Raw genomic sequence first — 19,936 nt, forward strand, 5'->3', positions numbered from 1 at the left:
CTATCTATCTATCTATCTATCTATCTATCTATCTATCTATCTATCTACCTATCATCTATCTATCTACTATCTATCTATTCTATCTGTTTACCCATCTGTCTACTGTCTGTCTGTCTATCTATCTACTTACCTACCTACCTACCTATCTACTTGTATCTAATCTATCAATTGATCAATCAATCTGCCTACCTACCTATCATCTATTTACACATGTTATTCTAGTGTGAAGAATCAATTACAAAAACAGAGGGTTAAAAGACATTCAGAAAGCTCACAAATTGTGGCATACAATATAGATATACTTTCTATGTTGAGACAGCAAAGGAAAACATTTGGACAGTTTTCTTCTACCAGCTTTACAATTCAGAAGTCTGGGAGATCTCTGGAGGGGTAAGACTTCAGTGAAGTGGAAAGAGTCATAGAATAAGAGGTTTGAAAGGTGATTAATGTTATGGTAGGTTTATATTACAGTGGTGGTAAGGAGGGGCAAAGCTTGAAGAATACTTTTTTTTTTTTGGTTAGGCAATGGGGTTAAGTGACTTGCCCAGGTCACACAGCTACAGCTAGTAAGTGTTGTGTGTCTGAGGCTGGATTTGAACTCAGGTCCTTCTGACTCCAAGGCCAGTTCTCTATCCACTGCACCACCTAGCTGCCGTGAAGAATACTTTTAATGTAGACCTTTGATTGTGGCTATCTATTCAGATCAATTTTATTTGGGATTGAAGCCAGAACACTTCCTGGATATGCTAAAATTGTCCTTCCAGGACTTGGATCTGCTGTGTTTGCCCACACTCATTCATCTTCTGTAAGAAATAGTTCATTCTACCAACAGTGGACTATTATGGACTAGCACATAAGGGTGTGGTAGAAAAAATGAAACTATTACTAATTATTATGTGTTAGAATTGCCTTGGAATTCAGGGATGAGTAGCATGGAAGAATTAGTTGATATAAGAGAGAGAATTCTAAGCACATCTTAGAAGAGGGGATCGATAGGGAGTAGAAAGTCCTACATGGCCACAGTGTATGTGGGGAGGGTGAGGTCAGGTTGTATTAGCATGAAAATGCTGACGTTCATAACTATGCTAGGCCAAATGAGCAATACAACTTGCTTACAAAGGCAGCTTTAGTCTTGATCCATGTGACTCTGTGACCTTAACCCTTTTTACCAGTGGTTTCCAAAAGGGAGTATGTGGCCAGACTCCAAGGGATATGTGATCAACCAATGAAGGGAAAGAAAATGAGTCACATTTTCTCCCCCTTGCCTATAGTCATTTGTCTCCAGTAATTATACCACCTCTTGAAGTATGCCCTCATCCTACCAATTACCACCTATGTTTTCCCTTGTGGCTGCCCCAGGTGTGGGTCCCACACAACAATTATAACCTAAAGTGAGCCAGGTATCTTCAAGTAAAACTTCCTTCTTTCCTCACTTCCAGTATTCTTGCTCTGGAGTCATAAATTCCTGACTATAGCAGATACTCCTTTATGGAAAGATCTATGCTCAGGAATTGTGATTGTTATGTAAAGCTACCTCTAAACACACACACACACACACACACACTTTTAGTTTTTCAATAGGAAGGAGTGAATAACACAGGATGAGCAAACACAGACAGGTTGTGGTTACATTATCTTTCTCTCAAAACCTAAAATTCCCTATTTTCCTCAAGGAAATCACCATCTTTCCATTCTCTCAGGTTCTAAACTTCTTTACCATCCTTCACTATTCACTCAACTGATACTGCTTTCTGTGAAGTTACTAGTGATATTTTAATTAACAAATACCTCATCCTTCTTGACCTTTCAACAGCATTTAACACTGGTGACCACTCTTCCTGGAAATTCTCTCCTTCCTGATTATTTTGTGTGTCCTAAAAATTTGTGTGACACTAGTCACTCTTAATTCTATCACCCTTCTGACTGTTCTTTTTCAATCCTCTTTGTAGGATCATCAATCATATTCCTCTTCCTTACTGTGGGAATTCCCAAAGGATCTGTTCTAGGCCCTCTTCTCTTCCCTCTACATACACTCTTTCACCTGATGATTTTATTAATCACCTGGGTTTAATTATCTAGTAAGGCAGCTAGGTGGGGCAGGGAGTAGAGCACTGGATTAGTCAAGAAGACCTGAGTTTAAATCCTTTCTTAGATATTTATTACCTAGTGACCCTGGGCAAATCATTTAGTTTCTATTTGCCTCAGTTTCCTCATCTGTAAAACAGATAATAATAGCACCTACTTTTTAGGGTTGTGAGAATAAAATGAGAAATATTTGTAAAGCACTTTGCAAATCTTAAAGAACTATAAAAATGCTAGTTATATCTCACAAATCTATATATCCTGCCTCAATCTCCTTCTTAAACTATAGTCTCTCATTACCAATTACCTATTAAACATATAAAAACTCAATGTCTTGTAGGATTTCAAACTTAACATGTAAAGAAGAGAACTCATTATCTTTTCTCTAAAATCACCCCTCTTCTGAACTTCCCTCTTTCTGTTGAGAGCACCAGCATCCTTCCAGTCTGCAACCTTGGTTTCATCCATGACCTCTCACTTTACCTCAAGCCACATAGGCAATTAATTACAAAATCTTATCATTTTTTACCTCCACAATACTTTTCTCACACGCCCTCTTCTCTCCTCACACTATCACTACTCAAGTTCAAGACTTCATCACCTCTATTACAATAATCTAATTAGCCTTTCTATCTCAACTCTCACTTCTCTCCGATTTGTCTTCCAAAGTTACCAAAGTGACTTTGGTAAAGCACAGGTCTGATCATGCCACTGCTCAACTCAGTTAACTCCAAAGGCCATCCATTAACTCTAGGATGAAATATTATGTCACCTTCCAAACAGCCTTTTAAAATTTTTCTATTTTTGTGTGTGTTTTATAACATGCAAAATTATTATTATAGTTATAAACATAAAATTTATAAATAATTAAAAACCACACATATTAGGGCTGTATGCTCAAAAAGTTTTTACTGATAGGAATGTATAATCAAAAAATTTTTGAAACAACTGATCTATGGGATATGTTAGAGGGAAAACTCTGGGATTTCTAGAAACATGGGTACTAGGGATATAGAGAACAGACAAGTTCTTTGTTATAAATGATTTTAAATCTTAAGTTGTTTATTATCATTATAACTTACCCATTAACCTATTAAAATATTCCTAAGATGTCCTTCACAAAATCTGAATAAAAGAAATGATTCCAATTGATGGCAAATTTCTCCAAGTGTTCATATTTACAGAAGGCATTTTACTAACTTCATTAAATCTTGGAACACTATAAAACCTACTCAGTGAAATCCACAGCAAAGTGAGACTGATCTTACTATCCCTGCTAGAAAATCAAACTAGATTTAAACATATCTTATATATAACTTTTTACATATAGTTGTTTGAATGTTGTCTCCCTCATTATACTGTGAGCTCCTCAAGGGCAGGGATTGTCTTTTGCCTTTCTTTATATCCCTAGTGCTTAGCACAGTGCCTGGCCCATAGGAGGCCTTAATAAATGCTTACTGATTGCCAGAAAGCCCTATGTTGCCCAGACCATGGCAGGTGGTTGAAAAGACATGTTATCAAATTAGTCCATCAATACATGTTTCTTGGAGAGGTACTACAGAGGGAAATAGAATTGAGGAAAGAGTGTCTAAACTAGATAAGATCTGCAAAAATTCACTGACCTTTCAATTATTCCAAACAGATCACTGCCACAAAATCCCTACTTCCTAATCTCTGTGTTCTCTCAGTGATGCTGTCTGGCTGCCAGTCATGGGACACCAGGATACCAAAAGAATTAGAATTACAAATAATCCAAAAAGCAATCAGTCAATCAATCAACAAGCATTTATTAAACATTTACAATGTGCCAGGCACACTAATCACTAGGAATACAAAGAGAAAATAAAAAAAAAATACTTGTCTTTAAGGAGGTTAACATTTTAATGGGGGGATAAATATGTAAATAACTAGGTAGAAAGAATATATATACAAAGTAGATGGAAGGGAATTTCAGAGGGGAAGGCAACAGCAGCTGGGAGAACCTTGAAAGGTTTTTCGGGGATAGGAGCATTTGAACTTGAAAGGGGCCTGGGATTCTTATAAGAGGAGGTGAGGAAGGAGGACGGTCCAGGCTTGGGGAACAGCCAAGGTAAACAAATGAAGATGGAAGAAGGAATATTGCATGTCAAGGACAATTAGAGGCCAGTATGTTTGTAGCATGCATGTGAAAGATGGACATGTATGATGACTGGAAAGGTTGGAAGAGGCCAGGTTGTGAAATGCCAAACAAAAATTTTATATCGATCCTAGAGGTAACCAGGAGGCATTGCAGCTTATTGAGCAACTTAGACCAACACCATGGTTAGACCTATGCATTCGGAAAATCACCTTTGTTATCTGTAAGGATGAATTGGACTGGGAAGAGATCTGAGACAGAGAGATCAATTAGAAAGCTATTGAGAGACAGGTGATGAGAACTTCAAGGAAATGACTATGAGTAGAGAAAAAGAATATTAAGTGAGAGATGTTGTAGTGATCAAAAGGACAAGATTTTGCAACTGATTAGATATATATGAGTGAGAATGAGGCATTGAGGATGACACTGTGGTTGGAAAGTTGAGTAACTGGAAGGATGGTGGTGCCCTTGACAGCAAAAGGAATTCTAGAAATTGAGATGGGTTGAAGAGAGGTAAAATGAGTTTTGATTTGGACATGTTGCATTTGAGTATTTAATAGGTAGTTGGTGATACTGGGTTAGAACTTATGGGAGAGATTAGGGTTAGATCTGGGAATCATCAGCATAGAGATAATAACTGACCCAATCGGTGGTGATGAGATCACCAAATTAGATAGTATACAGAGAAAAGAGAAGAGGACAAGAGAGAGCATTGGGGGGCACCCAGAGTTAGTGAGCACATGACATGGATGAAGATACAGAAAAAGAGACTGAGAAGGAGTAGTCATATAAGTAAGAAGAAAAATAAGTGAGACTAGTATTATAAAACCTCATGAGGGAGTATCCATGAAGAGAAAATGACCAACAAGTAGCAAATACTTCAGAGAAGTTGAGAAGAATGAAGATTGAGAAAGGCCATTAGATTTGGCAATTAAGAGATCATTGGTAACTTTGATGAAAGTTGTTTCACTTGCATGATGAGGTTAGAAGTTATTGCAGTAGATTTAGTAGAGAGTGAGAGGAGATGGAAGCACCTAATCTCGACACTTTTTTAAAAAAGAATATCTTAGGAAGGCTTGTAATAAGCAAGGGTAGTAAGATCTAATTAGAGTGTTTTTATTTTTAATTATTTTACAGATGGGAAACATGAGCATGTTTGTAGGAAGCAGAGAAGTATCCAGTAGGTAGAGAGAGACTGAAGAGCAACAGAAAGAAGCACAATGGATATCACAGTAGGCAATCTCACCAATCACCAGTGATCCCTTCTGCTGAGAACTGGCCAGAAAAGACATTCTTGAGAACATGCATAAATAGAAAAGGAGGTGAACCAGTTTTGTCATGAGAATGAGAAACATTAGATAGACAATTCAAATGATACACTGGCATTACAAAATAATTTTAAAAAACAACAAAAAAGAGGAAAACATCTCTCCAATGCCTTGAGTTGATTTTCTATGGATAACTAATGGATGGGGAAGCATATTTAAGAACAGCATAGGAAGAGGTGTGGTAATTAGAATTTTGCAGCTGCAGAGAGAGTCTTCATAAGAGTACCTCTACCTTTTCTACCTCTTGCTTAAACTGTGCTCCTACTACTCTAACACATGAAACTCCATCATTCTATCCTCTATTACTGAAATACACTAGGTCCTTATGCCTACCTCAGAGAGTCTCTCTTTTCCTTTAAGATACAGTTGAGGCATGATCTCCTACATGAAGCCTTTCCTGATCTACTCAACTGCTAATGCCATCCATCCCCAATTAAATTTTTTCATTACTCTATATATATTTGTATTTTCTCACTCTATATTTATGCTATATTTACTCAGATATGTATTTGTTATCTTTCCCATTAGAATGTGAGCTCTTGGATCCATAGCACTTAGCACAGTGCCTGGGAGGGGGGAAGGGTATAAGCATTGATATAATGCCTACTATGTGCCAGGCACTGTGTTAAGTACTTTATACATATTATCTCATTCCATCCTCATAACACCCTTATAAGGTAGGTACTCTTATTTCCTCCATTTTGTATTGAGGAAACTGAGGCAAATAGAGACTAAGTGACTTGCCTAGGTTCACACAGCTAGTAAGTTTCTGAGGCTGGATATGAATTCCAGTCTTCCTGATTTTAGGCCCAGGGATATATCTACTGTACCCTCTAGCTGCCTCATACATAGAAGGTACTTAATACTTGTTGATTTGAATAACTGATTAAACTTTCTTAATTATTTCTTTTCTCCAAAACTTGGTTTTTGTCCTGAGAAATTATTTTCCAATCTGCATTCTGAAAAGTATATCTAGAAGAAGCTAACTAAGATGGTGAGAGGATAACCAAAATATATTACATGAGGATCAGTTGAAGGAACTGGAGATGTTTAGATTAGAGACTTAGATAGGGATTGATCACTATCTTCAAATATTTAAAGAGTTTAACATGAAGAAGATGGACTATAATTTTTCTGCTTCACATTTGAAATGAGATTTAGAATTAATCGGTAAAAATTATAAGGGGGCAGATTTTTAGCTCAATATCAAACCCAGCTCTTTAAAAGTAAAATGCACTGTTTCATCAGGTAGTTAGTTTCCTGTCACTAGAAATGGTCAAGTCAAAGCTGGATGACTTCTTTTTGAGTATGTTGTAGAAAGGATGCTCCATCCCTCAGTCGGATGAACTAGATGCTTTTTCAGGCTCCTTCCAGCTCTAATGTCCTATGACTTCTATGACTTGAATCATTTATATTGTCCTTAAATCAAGTATAACAAGTCTGGTGGCAAAGGAGAAGCAGCATAAGGAGTAGCAGAAAGTAGATCAATGTCTAAGAAAGAAAGTACGCCAGTCAAATACCAAGAGGGAGAGACAGTCCATGTATTGAGTCATTAAAAGAAGCCTAGAAGAAGGTCACCAGTGTATCTTCCCTAGGGAGATTTTACAGGACAACAGGGACAAGATGAGAGGGTATGGAAGAATGAAGATTTGCATTACTGGAAGGTGTATCCATTTTGATGAGGTCACATGTACTTCAAAGCCTGAAAGAGTCCAGTTAAACAACTGTTCTTTTATCTCTAAAATATATTCATTGTGCATCAACTAAATTTTCAATTGAAAATAATGGCTAAAAGTCTACAAGTGATACATTACAGACTTGTGGATCTATGAAATGTAATCACATATTTCTGTAACTTCTAACTAGGTACAAAACCCCATCAGAATTACATAGGATATATCAATTTAAAATTTGAAATTTGTTACCATTTTCTTTTAAAAAGGGGGAATGTTACCACAAAATAGGCTTATGGCATGTTTTGATACATTTTAATACTATACAGGATCAATCAATTTCTTATAAAGCTCTCAAGGGGCAGATAGGCAGACTGAGAAAATTCCAATTTGTCACAAAATTAATAGCTTGGTGTTGGGAGGGACCACCTATTATAATCTCCCAAACAATGAAGTGATGACCTCTACAGAACCTCTGACAACTCATGTAACCTCTGATTTATTAAGTCTAGGAACTAAAAAAAAATAGGGCAGCTGGGTGGCACAGTGGATAGAGTGCTAGGCCTGGAGTCAGGAGGAACTGAGTTCAAATCCAACCTCAGACACTTACTGGCTATGTGACACTGGGCAGGTCACTTAACCCTGTTTGCCTCAGTTTCCTCACCTGTGAAATGAACTAGAGAAGGAAATGGCAAATAACTCTAGCATCTTTGCCAAGAAAACCTAAAAGGGGTTCTGAAGGGTTGGAAATGACAGAACAACAACAATAAAGACCTGAATGATTAAAGTGTCATGAGGAAGTCCATTCCTCTGTTGCTCTAATTCTTTGATTTTTTCCCTTGAGATGAGGCAAAATTTGTCTCATACTACTACCACCCATCAGTTCTAGTTATGTCTTTGGGGGCAACATAAAACAAATTGTTAACATTTTCTACATAACAATCTTGAGATATAAGAAGATATATATGACTTCATCAAGTCTTCTTTCTTACAGGCTAAACATTTTTTGTTCCTTCAACCATATTATGCAGTATTCAAATCCTTCAAGATCATTCAGATCTTGGTTATCTTCCTCCTTTAAATGTGCTACATGCACCTGAAAATTCATACTCCGGAGACTATCACTTTACACTACAGGTCTTTTTTTTTTTTAAATCAAAAGACTTGTAAATTTTGTTAATACAGTAAAAGGCAAAGATAGATATTTATAAAGTGTTTTTAAAAGTCACTTGGATTATTTTTCCCTTGAATTTGAACAATATTCCATTTATTGGAAACATAAAACAGAAAATATTTTTTTAAAAAGGTTTCTACACAGAATCTCAAAAAAAAAAAAGGAATTTTGTGTGGTGAAAAGAGCAGTAAGAGGATCAAAATTCTAATTCTGGTTCTGCTAATTACTACAGAGCCCTGGGCAAATCACCTAAGTTCTCCAGTTCTTCATCATATCTATAAAATGATGCTGTTGGACTAGATGATCTGAAAAGTCCCTTCCTCCTCTAAAGTCCACAATCCTAAATTTCAGCTCATAGATTTTCTTCCACTATTGGGTCTCATATTTCCTATGCCAGACATAAAATGTATTCCCTATCTGAATGAGCTTCAGGTCAAAATCAGTAAAGAAGTAACCATAACATGAAGCTCCCAAGTGATAAAAAGGCAACAAGTCCTACTTTCCAGGCTATGAAGATGTAAAAATTGCCAGTAAATCTATTCTCAAATATGATCCAACTTCAATTCTCAAAGAAACATCCTTTTTAGTACTCTAGTGATTAGTCTATCTTTTACCACAATGAAAAAGAAAAGGATGACATGCAGTGCAAAATAGAATGTAAGAAAACTGTTCTGGAAAATAAGGAAGAAGGTTAAAATGAAACAGGTTTAAAAATGTGCTATTATAAAATGTTAAAAAACCCTAAAGTGCCCTATTTGTTAATGCCCAGTGCCACTGGTGCCACCAGCACTCTGTCCTAGGAATGAGAACCCTGATATTATACTAACTGGTTCTGCTAGTACTCACTGGCCTGATTTCACAGTTTTGTTCTTTGTCTCTTGCTCTCCAATAAGTGTTATGTGCTGTATGTGGGCTCAGCAGAAATACAAGGCATAGCTGAGAATGACACAGACCTCTATGAACAACACCCCTGCCTCATGTATACACACACACACACACACACACACACATATAAACACACACACACACACACACAACAATGATAACACAAGGGGAGGAGATCTAAAACCAAGTGCAGCCTGAAAAAGGATCTCTTGCCCTTCATAGATTACATTAATTTTAAATAAAAAATTTCTATAAAATAATATAAATATGATATGTATTATATATTTTATATCACAGATAATATATTTGTATATTGTAAGTACATATTTTCAATTTAAATATATAAAATACATATAATATAACAATATAACAAAAATAATTTTTAATAAAAAATCAGTTCACCACATGCTTTCTCCCCAAAAGTAAGGACCCATCATTACTTATCATCAAACTGTGCATGGCATAAATTTCTCAAGGGTAGGGGCTATTTAACTTTTGTTTTTATATCTCTAATGTCCAGCACAGAGTAGGTACTTCACAAATACTTATTGACTGATCCTTCCTGATATCCAGCATTCTTTAGTATCTTGGTAGAAATGCCGGTATGATCAATTGCTCCCCCTGTCAGCTGACCCAATGTGGTTCAGACTGCTGGAATTAAAGTCAAAAGATCTGGGTTCAAATCCTGACCCTGCTACTTACTACCTGGATAGCCCTGATCTCTGCTTAACCTGAGAGGATCTTGATCTACTTAATCTTTTTGGGCCTTAGTTTCCTACTTAGAATTCTTTTTAGCTCTAAATAAGTGATTTTATATACCTATAAAGATATTATAGCTAGTAGAAGCTCCACTCACTCTCCACTTCCCAACCTTGCAACCCCTTGGTATTCTGACACAAGAGATAATAGCTTTGGAACAAGAGAATTGTATTTTCACAACTCTTTAGATATACATGTTTTGGATAATTTGGAATAATTTCTCAAAATTGGTGCTTTATACAATGTCTCTTGAGACACTAGCAGAAAAGCTCTGGCTACCAACTTTAGAAATAAGAGAGTTTTAAAGAATCCATCTTATATGAGGATAGTGCTTTGAAATAAGTCTATAATTAAATATGACTTAAAAGTACAAACTTTCTTCATTTTAACCTTGCAAGTTATATAGTATTCTTTTCACAGAGGAGGTAGTCTATTTAAAAGAAAGAAAAAAAAGGTTCCTCCTTTTTTGTCTTCATATTTACTTGACAATTCAAATTTTAATTTCCTCTGACAGTGGTTGATCATTTTATTTGAAAAGTGGTGTCAACTTATGTGGCCCAATAATCTCAACCCACTGAACTTTCAAGTTGAATGAATGGCATGTGATTTTGGGAAGACTCTCCCAAATCACAGAATCAACAAGCATTTATTAAGTACCTAGCATGAGCTTGGCACTCTGATAGGCACTGGACATAGGAATAAGCTTGTAATTTCATTGGTAGAAGGAACTCCCACATGAGGAAACTTCCTCTACCAATGGAGGTTAGCACCTTCTCCCCAAATTATAGTCTTAGAGAATTACCTAGAGTCCTGAGAAGACAATTGATTTACACAGAATCCTATAGCAAGTCACTTTCAGAAACAAAACATGACCTCCTAGGCTCAAGGCTGTATATCCACTATGGGACACTGCCTCTTGACTTTAATCAAACAAAGACAAAAACAAAATAGCCCCTAACTGCAAGGCACTCACATTCTCGTGGAGGAAAATACCATGTATCTAAGCAAATTTAAAACAAAAAAATATGTGAAGTGATTTCCTAGGGAGAGGGCACAAACAATGGAGGTGAGGTGGAGGAATTAGGAGAGTTTTACTATAGGAAATGTAGCTGGAGCAGAGCTCTGAAGGAAGCTAAAGATATGAAGAGGGAGAGGTGAGCACTCTGAAAGTATTCTAGACATGGGAGATAGCCTGTGCAAAGCCATGGAGATAGGAGATGTAAGTAATGTAAGATTGAGGAAAACAAGTAGGAAGACAAGTATAAAAGGAAGTGATATGCAGTAAGTTGAGAAAAGCAGGATGGAAGCCAACTGTGCAGAACTTCAGAAAACAATCAGAGTTATGTAAATTATTTCCTAGAATCAAAAGTGGGCCCCTGGAGCTTTTTGATCAGGAGAATAATATCATTAGACCTAAGAGTTACTGATTTCAAGAATTTTGACGGCTGAGTGAAGGAATCCTTGAAGATTCCTCAAAAGCTGTGGAGTTCAATTTCTTTAGAAACATATCCAGAATCATAACTATAGATGCACGTAATATAGACAGGCCAAAGTATTTAAACCTCAAATAATTGTCCAAGAAAGGGCACCTTGTATAAAGTAGGCTCTCAAAATTGTACCTTTTAGAAAATACATAAATCCTACAAAATCCTCAAAAACAACATTCCTCAAAATTAGAGAGCTAACTTTCTATATATTTAAAAACTATTTCTACCTCACAAATTCTCATAGCATACTTCCTTACATGTAGATCAATACCAACACTGTTCATTCAATAAGTTAATTAATCTCTTTTTAGTTAATCTCAAAATAACTTTTTTTCTGGCAAATCTAATCTGGCAAACTATATATCATAGCCTTCAGACCAAATGATTGATTAGACTATTTTTCTTAGATAGGAAAAGATAGAATTTCTTTATCCTCTACTTTCTCTTGCCTAAGTTTCGTCTTCTTGGCTAATCTAGGCTATAAAATCTGTCTGACAGAGGTCAGCTTTAGTGATGAGTTTAAATTCTGGGCCCTGAAGCAAAGAATAGACTCCTTTACTAATGGAAAATCAAATGAATTTGCCACAGAAAGCCCCTCTTTGAATTTTAGGAACTGCCTTGTAAGGCATAGGATTTGTACCTATTCCCAAACCCACATAGTTTTTATACTATCTGGCATACTCATCATCATCAACCATCAACAAGTGCCAAGTTTTCTTCTGGAGTATTTCCTTAACAAAGCATTTCAATTTAAGGCACCACATCCATTCTATACTTAAAGCTCAGTAGAGAAAAATAGGGAGATAAAGGAGCAAAATATTTTTTAAGATTTTTGGAATCCTAAACGTTGATATTATATTTTTTAGATTTTTCATTTTTTTTAGAATTAAGTAGATTGATTTATCAGTTGATCAAAAACAATTATGGTGATTCTATATGTAGAAAAAATATGTTGTAACTTCTCTATGATAGGTATTCACACAAAATAACTATAAAATAAATGCATGCATAAATGAGCCATTATGGTGACATTTATTCATCTATGAATACTAATGTGCAGTTACTTCAACAGTGTTTTGAAGCAATTAGATTTTTTCTCACTTTTATTAGATTTGTACTGTGTATGAAGTGCTATAAATGCCTTAGCAGCAGCATGGTATAATGCAAAAAGTATTGAATTTGAGACTAAAAATCCTGGGTTTGAGTCTCTCCATTGATATGGGCATGCCATTTAATTTCTTTGAGCTGCAGTTTGCATAATCACACAAAATAAGATGACCATAACTTGTACTGGCTCCCTTATAACTGTAGTAAGCATCAAATAAACAAATTTACATGAAAACTCTTTGTAAATGAAAAAGCAATACACAAGTGTATTAGCATTGGGGTTATGACAGTGATGATGAGATGAAACTTGTACAAAGGTATTTATAATACAGATTATAAATATATTGCTTACCTCAAGTAATTATTTTATATAACTATGATCTTTAAAAATATATGTAGTGGGAGGCAGAACCAAAATGGCAAAGAAAAGCCAGGAAATTGCATGGGGTCTCTGCAGTTTCTCTCAGAAACAACATTAAATCAAACCTCAAGACAGATTCTGTGCAACCTACAAAAAGACTGCATGAAAGCAATTTTTCAGCTTAAGATATCTTAGAAGGATTTCAAGTAAAGTCTGTCTCACTTAGGTAAAATGGGAGTGTAACCTAGCACAGATGGTGTCCAGGCAAGCCAGTGGGAGGCTATTAGCTACAGCACAGATCAGTAACCGAAGCCCCTTAAGTCTTAGCTCATCAGGTCAGTGGCACAGCAGGTCAGCTGTGAGACCTGAAGCCTCAGCACAGAAGGCAAACTGCCAGCCTGGGAACCCCTGGCACAACAGGTACAACTAGGCTGGGCCAAACCAGTGCAGTGGGCAAGCCACCAGTACTTGAGGTCCTGATGCAGAAAGCCAGTGACCAGGCCCCAGGCCCCCAGTACAAGAAGCTTGGGAGAGTGGCCCCTGTGCTCCAGGAGCATAGCTCAATTTTAAAAGTCACAAAATAGGCTAAAAATGAGAAATAAACAGGAAATAGCCCTGATCATAGAAAGTTACTATGGTTACAGGGAAGCTGAAAATACAATCTCAGAAGAGGACAACAGTTACATCAAAATGCCTACATGCAAAGCCTCAAAGAGGAAGATGAATTGGTCTCATGCTCCAAAAGCCTTCTTGGAAGAGCTATAGAAGTATTTAAAAATCAAATAAGAGAGGTAGAAGAAAAATTGGGGAAAGAAATGAGAGTTACACAAGAGTCAACAGCTTGGAAAAGTAGTGACAAAAATTAACTGAGGAAAACAACTCCTAAAAAAATATAATTGGCCAAATGGAAAAAAATCCACTGAAGAAAACCATTCCTTAAAAAGTAGAATTGGTCAAATGGAAAAGGAGGTATAAAAACTAATTGAAGAAAATAATTCCTTTAAAATTGGAATTGGGCAAATGGAAGCTAATGACTCTACTATGCATCAAGAATTAGTCAAACGAAATCAAAAGAATGATGAAATAGAAGACAGTGTAAAAAGCCTCAATGGAAAAAAAAAATTGACTTGGAAAATATATCCAGGACGGATAATTTAAGAATTATTGGACTACTTGAAAGCCATGATCAAAAAAAAGAACCTGGGGGCAGCTGGGTGGCACAGTGGATAGAGCACCAGCCCTGAAGTCAGGAGGACCTGAGTTCAAATCCAGCCTCAGACCAAATACTTGACACTTACTAGCTGTGTGACCCTGGGCAAGTCACTTAACCCCAACTGCCCTAAAAAAAAAAAAAAAACCTGGACAGCATTTTTTCAAGAAATTATCAAGGAAAACTGCCCTGATGACCTAGAACCAGAGGGTAAAATACTCATTGAAAGAATCCACCGATCATCTACTCAAAGAGATCCCAAAATGAAAACTCCAAGGAATACTGTAGCCAAGTTCCAGAATCATCAGGTCAAGGAGAAAATACTGCAAGCAGCCAGCAAGAAATAATTCAAATATCAAGGTGCTACAGTCATGATCACAAAGGACTTAGCAGTTTTTACATTAAAGGATTGGAAGGCTTGGGGTATGATATTCTGGAAGGCAAAGGAACTTGGATTACAACCAAGAATCAGCTACCCAGAAAAACTGAGCATAATCTTTCAGGGAAAAAGGTGGGTATTCAATGAAATAGGGGACTTTGAATCATTTCTGATGAAAAACCAGAGCTGAACAGAAAATTTGGTCTTCAAATACAAGACTCAAGAGGAGCATAAAAAGGTAAACAAGAAAGAAAAAATGTTATTCAATAAGGTTAAACTGTTACATCCCTACACAGGAAGATGATATTTGTAACTCTTCAGAACTGTACCTCTATTAGGATAGTTAGGAATATACATAGAGAGAGACTTGGATGTGATATAAAAAAATTAAGGGGTGAAAAAAAGGATTGTATTAGAAGAAAAGGAGGAGAGGAGGCAGAATAGGGCAAATTACATCACATGAAGAGGTACAAAACACTTATTATAGTAGAGGGATAGAAGGGAGGCAGTGAACATTGTTTGAACCTTACCCTCATTGGATTTAGCTTAAAGGAGTAATGACATTCAGTAAGGCATAGAAAATTTGTCTTACCCTCTAGGGAAATAGGATAGAAAAGGGGAAAGAAAAGTGGGGGGCTGATAGAAGAGAGGGAAGACTGAGGGAAGCAGTGGTCAGAAGCAAAACACAAGTAAGGACAGATAGAGTAAAAGGAGAGGGAAAATATAAATGGGGGGGGAAATAGGATGGAGGGAAATGCAATGCTAGTAATCATAATTATGTATGTAAATGGAATGAACTCTCCCATAAAAAGAAAGTGGATAGCAGAGTGGATGAAAAACCAGAATCCTTCAATATGTTGCTTACAAGAAACACATTTGAAGCAAAGAGATACACACAGAGTAAAGGTAAAAGTCTAGAGCAGAATATATTATGCTTTAGCTGAAGGTTAAAAAAAAGCAGGCATAGCAGTCCTGATCTCAGACAAAGCAAAAGCAAAAATAGATCTTATCAAAAGAGATGAGAAAGGAAACTACATCTTGCTGAAAGGTATCATAGACCATGAAGTAATGTCAATAGCAAACATATATGCACCAAGTGGTATAACATCCAAATTCTTAGAGAAGTTAAGTGAGTTACAGGAAGAAATAGAAAGCAAAACTATATTAGTGGGGAACCTCAACCTCCCCCTCTCAAAATTAGATAAATCTAACCACAAAATAAACAAGAAAGAAGTTAAGGAGGTGAATAGAATTTTAGAATTTAGATATGATAGAGCTCTAGAGAAAACTGAATGGAGATAGAAAGGAATATATCTTTTTCTCAGTGGTATGTGGTATGTGGCACCTACACAAAAACTGACCATGTATAAGGGCATAAAAACCTCACAATCAAATGCAGAAAGGCAGAAATATTAAATGCATTCTTTTCAGATCATGACACAATAAAAATTACATGTAATAGACAGCCATGGAAAGATAGATTAAAAATTAATTGGAAACTAAATAATCTATTCCTAAAGAATAGTGGGTCAAAAAAAAAACCAAATCATAGAAACAATCAATAATTCCATTAAAGAGAATGATAAAAATGAGAAAACATGCCAAAATTTATGAGATGCAGCCAAAACAGTTCTTAGAGGAAATTTTATATCTCTCAATGCTTACATGAATAAAATAGAGAAAGAAGAAATCAATGAATTAGGCATTCAACTAAAAAAGCTAGAAAAAGAACAAATTAAAAATCCCCAATTAAATACCAAATTAGAAATTCTGAAAATCAAAGGAGAGATTAATAAAATTGAAAAGAGAAAACTATTGAACTAATAAATAAAACTAAGCTGATTTTAGGGAAAAAAAACAATAAATAAACCTTTGATTAATTTGATTTTAAAAAAAGAAAGAAGAAAATCAAATTATCAATATCAAAAATGAAAAAGGTGAATTCACCACCAATGAAGAGGAAATTAAAGCAATAATTAGGAACTATTTTGCTCAATTGCATATCGATAAATCTGACAATCTAAGTGAAATGGATGAATACTTAAGAATACAAATAAAATACCTAAATAACCCCATTTTAGAAAAAGAAATTAAACAAGCTATCAATAAACTCCTTAAGAAACAATCTCCAGGATAAGGTGGATTTACAAGTGAATTCTACCAAATACTTAAAGAACAATTAGTTCCAATATTATACAAACTATTTGGAAAAATAGGCAAAGAAAGAATCCTACCAAATTCCTTTTATGACACAAATATAGTGCTGATACCTAAACCAGGAAAAGTTGAAACAGAGAAAGAAAATTATAGGCAAATTTCCCTAATGAATATTGATGCAAAATTTTTAAATAAAATATTAGCAAAGAGATTACAGCAATTTATCACCAGGATAATACACACAGATGGGAGTTATACCAGGAATGCAGGGCTGATTCAATATTAGGAGAACTATCAGCATAATTGACCATATCAATAACAAAATTAACAGAAATCATATGATTACCTCAATATTTGCAGAAAAAGCTTTTGACAAAATACAGCACCCATTCTTATTAAAAACACTAGAAAGCACGGGAATAAATGGAATTTTCATTAAAACAATAAGCACTATCTATCTGAAACCATCAGCAAGCATTATATGTAATGGGAATAAGCTAGAAGCTTCCCCATTAAGATCAGGGGTGAAATTAGAATGTCCATTATCACCACTACTATTCAATATTGTACTAGAAATGTTAGTTTTAGCAATATGAGAAGAAAAAGAAATTGAAGGAATTAGAATAGACAATGAGGAAACAAAACTATCTCTCTTTGCAAAAAATATAATGGTATACATAGAGAATCCTAGAGAATCAATACACAATTGATGAATGGTCAAAGGATATGACAGTTTTCAGATGAAGAAATTAAAGCTATCCTAGTCATATAAAAAATGCTCTAAATCACTCTTGATTAGAGAAATGAAAATTAAAACAATTCTGAGGTACCACCTCATTCCTATCAGATTGGCTAATATGACAGAAAAGGAAAATGATACATGTTGGAGAAGATGTGGGAAAATTGGAACACTGATGCATTGTTGGTGGAGTTGTGAATTGATTCAATCATTCTGGAAAGCAATTTGGAACTATGCCCAACGGGTTATAAAAATGTGCATACTCTTTGATCCAGCAATACCACTACTAGGTCTGAATCCCAAAGAGATCATAAAAATGGGAAAAAGGAACCACATGTACAAAAATATTTATAGCAACTCTTTTTGTGGTGGCAAAGAACTGGAAATTGAGGAGATGCCCATCAATTGGGGAATGGCTGAACAAGTTGTGGCATATGAATATAATAGAATACTATTTTGCTATAAGAAATGATAAACAGGCAGGTTTCAGTAAAACCTGGAAAGACTTACATGAACTGATTCTGAGTGAAGTGAGCAGAACCAGGAGAATATTGTACACAGTAAGAGCAACATGGTGTGAGGATCAACTATGATAGATTTAGCTTTTCTCAGCAATTCAATGATCCAAGACAATTCCAAGGGACTCGTGATGGAAAATACTGTCTACTTCCAGGGAAAGAACTGTGGAGTCTGAATGCATATTGAAATATACTATTTGCACTTTTTTTGTTTTATTTTCTTTCTCATGGTTTTTCCCTTGTGTTCTAATTCTTCTTTTACAACATGACTAAAGTGGAAATATTTTAAACATCATTGTGCATGTATAACCTATATGATTTCTTGTTATCTTGGGGAGGGCAATGGGAGGGAAAGAAGGAGGGAGAAAAATTTGGAACTCAAAATCTTATGAAAATGAATGTTGCAAACTAAAAGCATTTATAAAATGAGGAATTCACTTTTTTATAGAACTGAAAGTTCAGATCACAAGCAATTTCTAGGCTATAGTACCAGTAAGAGTGGAAATACTGCTGAGGAACCAGGTCTCAGTTTCCTCATATTTAAAATGAGGGGATTTGATTAGATGGTTTCTAAGACATCTTCCAGTTAGAAATCCAAGATGAAGGTTCACTGGGAGAGGTTACTATGGTACCCAGAGTCACTTAATGGCAAAATAACCCAGCTCAAATAGATGTGTTTAGATTAGACTCTATTAGATTGTAAACTCACAAATACAAAGAAAAGAAAGAAGAGACCTAAGTTCCAGTAGCTAGAAATATGGAGTCAGACTGGAGAGAAGTTCTAACAAAGCACAAAGATTATCAATGACAGAAGAAAGTACAACAATGAGTTGAAAATACTAAAAATATAGTACCCACTATACAGTATTTAAGATTTCATGGGTCTGTCCAACTTAGTCTACTGGAATATTTTTTTCCTCTGGAAAAATATTTATGGTTTTTTTATAGTGGAACTCAATTGGAAAATAAGATCTACTTCTCAGAAATGTGTTTCACAGGCAACTTTATTGGAATATGCCTGTTTCATAAAGTGATCCAGTAAGCTAACTCTGAAATACTCTATCTTCTTCCATTTCTGCCATCATCTTGTGGGAGCACTCATTCCATGACTGAACATTAAAACTCCCATGTAAAAAAGAAGACATTTAAGAATGAGATATTAAGAAGTTTTAGAAACCAAAGGCTGGCTTTATAAAATATGGTTGGGCAGAGTTTGGTGTGAAACTTTCTCCTGGGAGATATTTTGTGCCCTGGGAGAATTTGGTAAAGGGATCACTTAAATATTCACTTCTCTCCTCTATGAGCTCTCTTACATAAGCTATCTTTTAATGCACTGGAATAATCATTCACTGTGTAATTTATAATTCTCAAGGGAAATGCTTGGAAGAAACTACGAAAATGACATAACTTTTTTCCAGGTTGATTTTTCCATAAAAGGGCTACTCTGTCATCTCTTTATATTCAGAGACAATGCCTGCAATATGAATTTCAAATGAATACCTTAAGAGAGAAAGGTGCTTTAGAACTGATTGAATTTCTCCAAAGGCTGGTATGAAAAACTCTCAGAGCAAGTTGCTATTTTTAAGTTCCCTAAGTAGCTGAACATGGTGACACCACCTGAGATACCAGGCTTCATAATTTATAACTTGGCACTGATTCCCAACTAAAAAACTATGGACAGACTAAATTGCACTCTCCAAAGACTGTGTGTGTGTGTGTGTGTGTGTGTGTGTGTGTGTGTGTGTGTATTCAGGGAAGTTTTTCAGCTTTTATCACAGAAAGGAAGAAGAATGGAAGAAAGTATAAATAGAAGGCAAGTAGACTCCAATTATTTTATACATTCGGTAATTATTTTAAATGAATTTTTCCTTCTATTTCATCCTGCTGGGTTTTATTGGTATTATTATATATAGAAATGCTGATGATTTATGCAGATTTTAATTTATATCCTGCAAGTTTGA

At 35.5% G+C, this 19,936-nt stretch overlaps 1 protein-coding gene across 4 annotated transcripts in view; it reads right to left on the reverse strand.

The window, feature by feature from the left end:
* Nucleotides 1–19,936, reverse strand: part of CNKSR2 (connector enhancer of kinase suppressor of Ras 2) — a 334,822-nt gene that overhangs the window by 247,981 nt on the left and 66,905 nt on the right. The window lies entirely within an intron of this gene.

This window comes from Vombatus ursinus, unplaced genomic scaffold (genome assembly GCF_900497805.2).
Source record: "Vombatus ursinus unplaced genomic scaffold, bare-nosed wombat genome assembly UNPS02001419.1, whole genome shotgun sequence".
NCBI lineage: Eukaryota > Metazoa > Chordata > Mammalia > Diprotodontia > Vombatidae > Vombatus > Vombatus ursinus.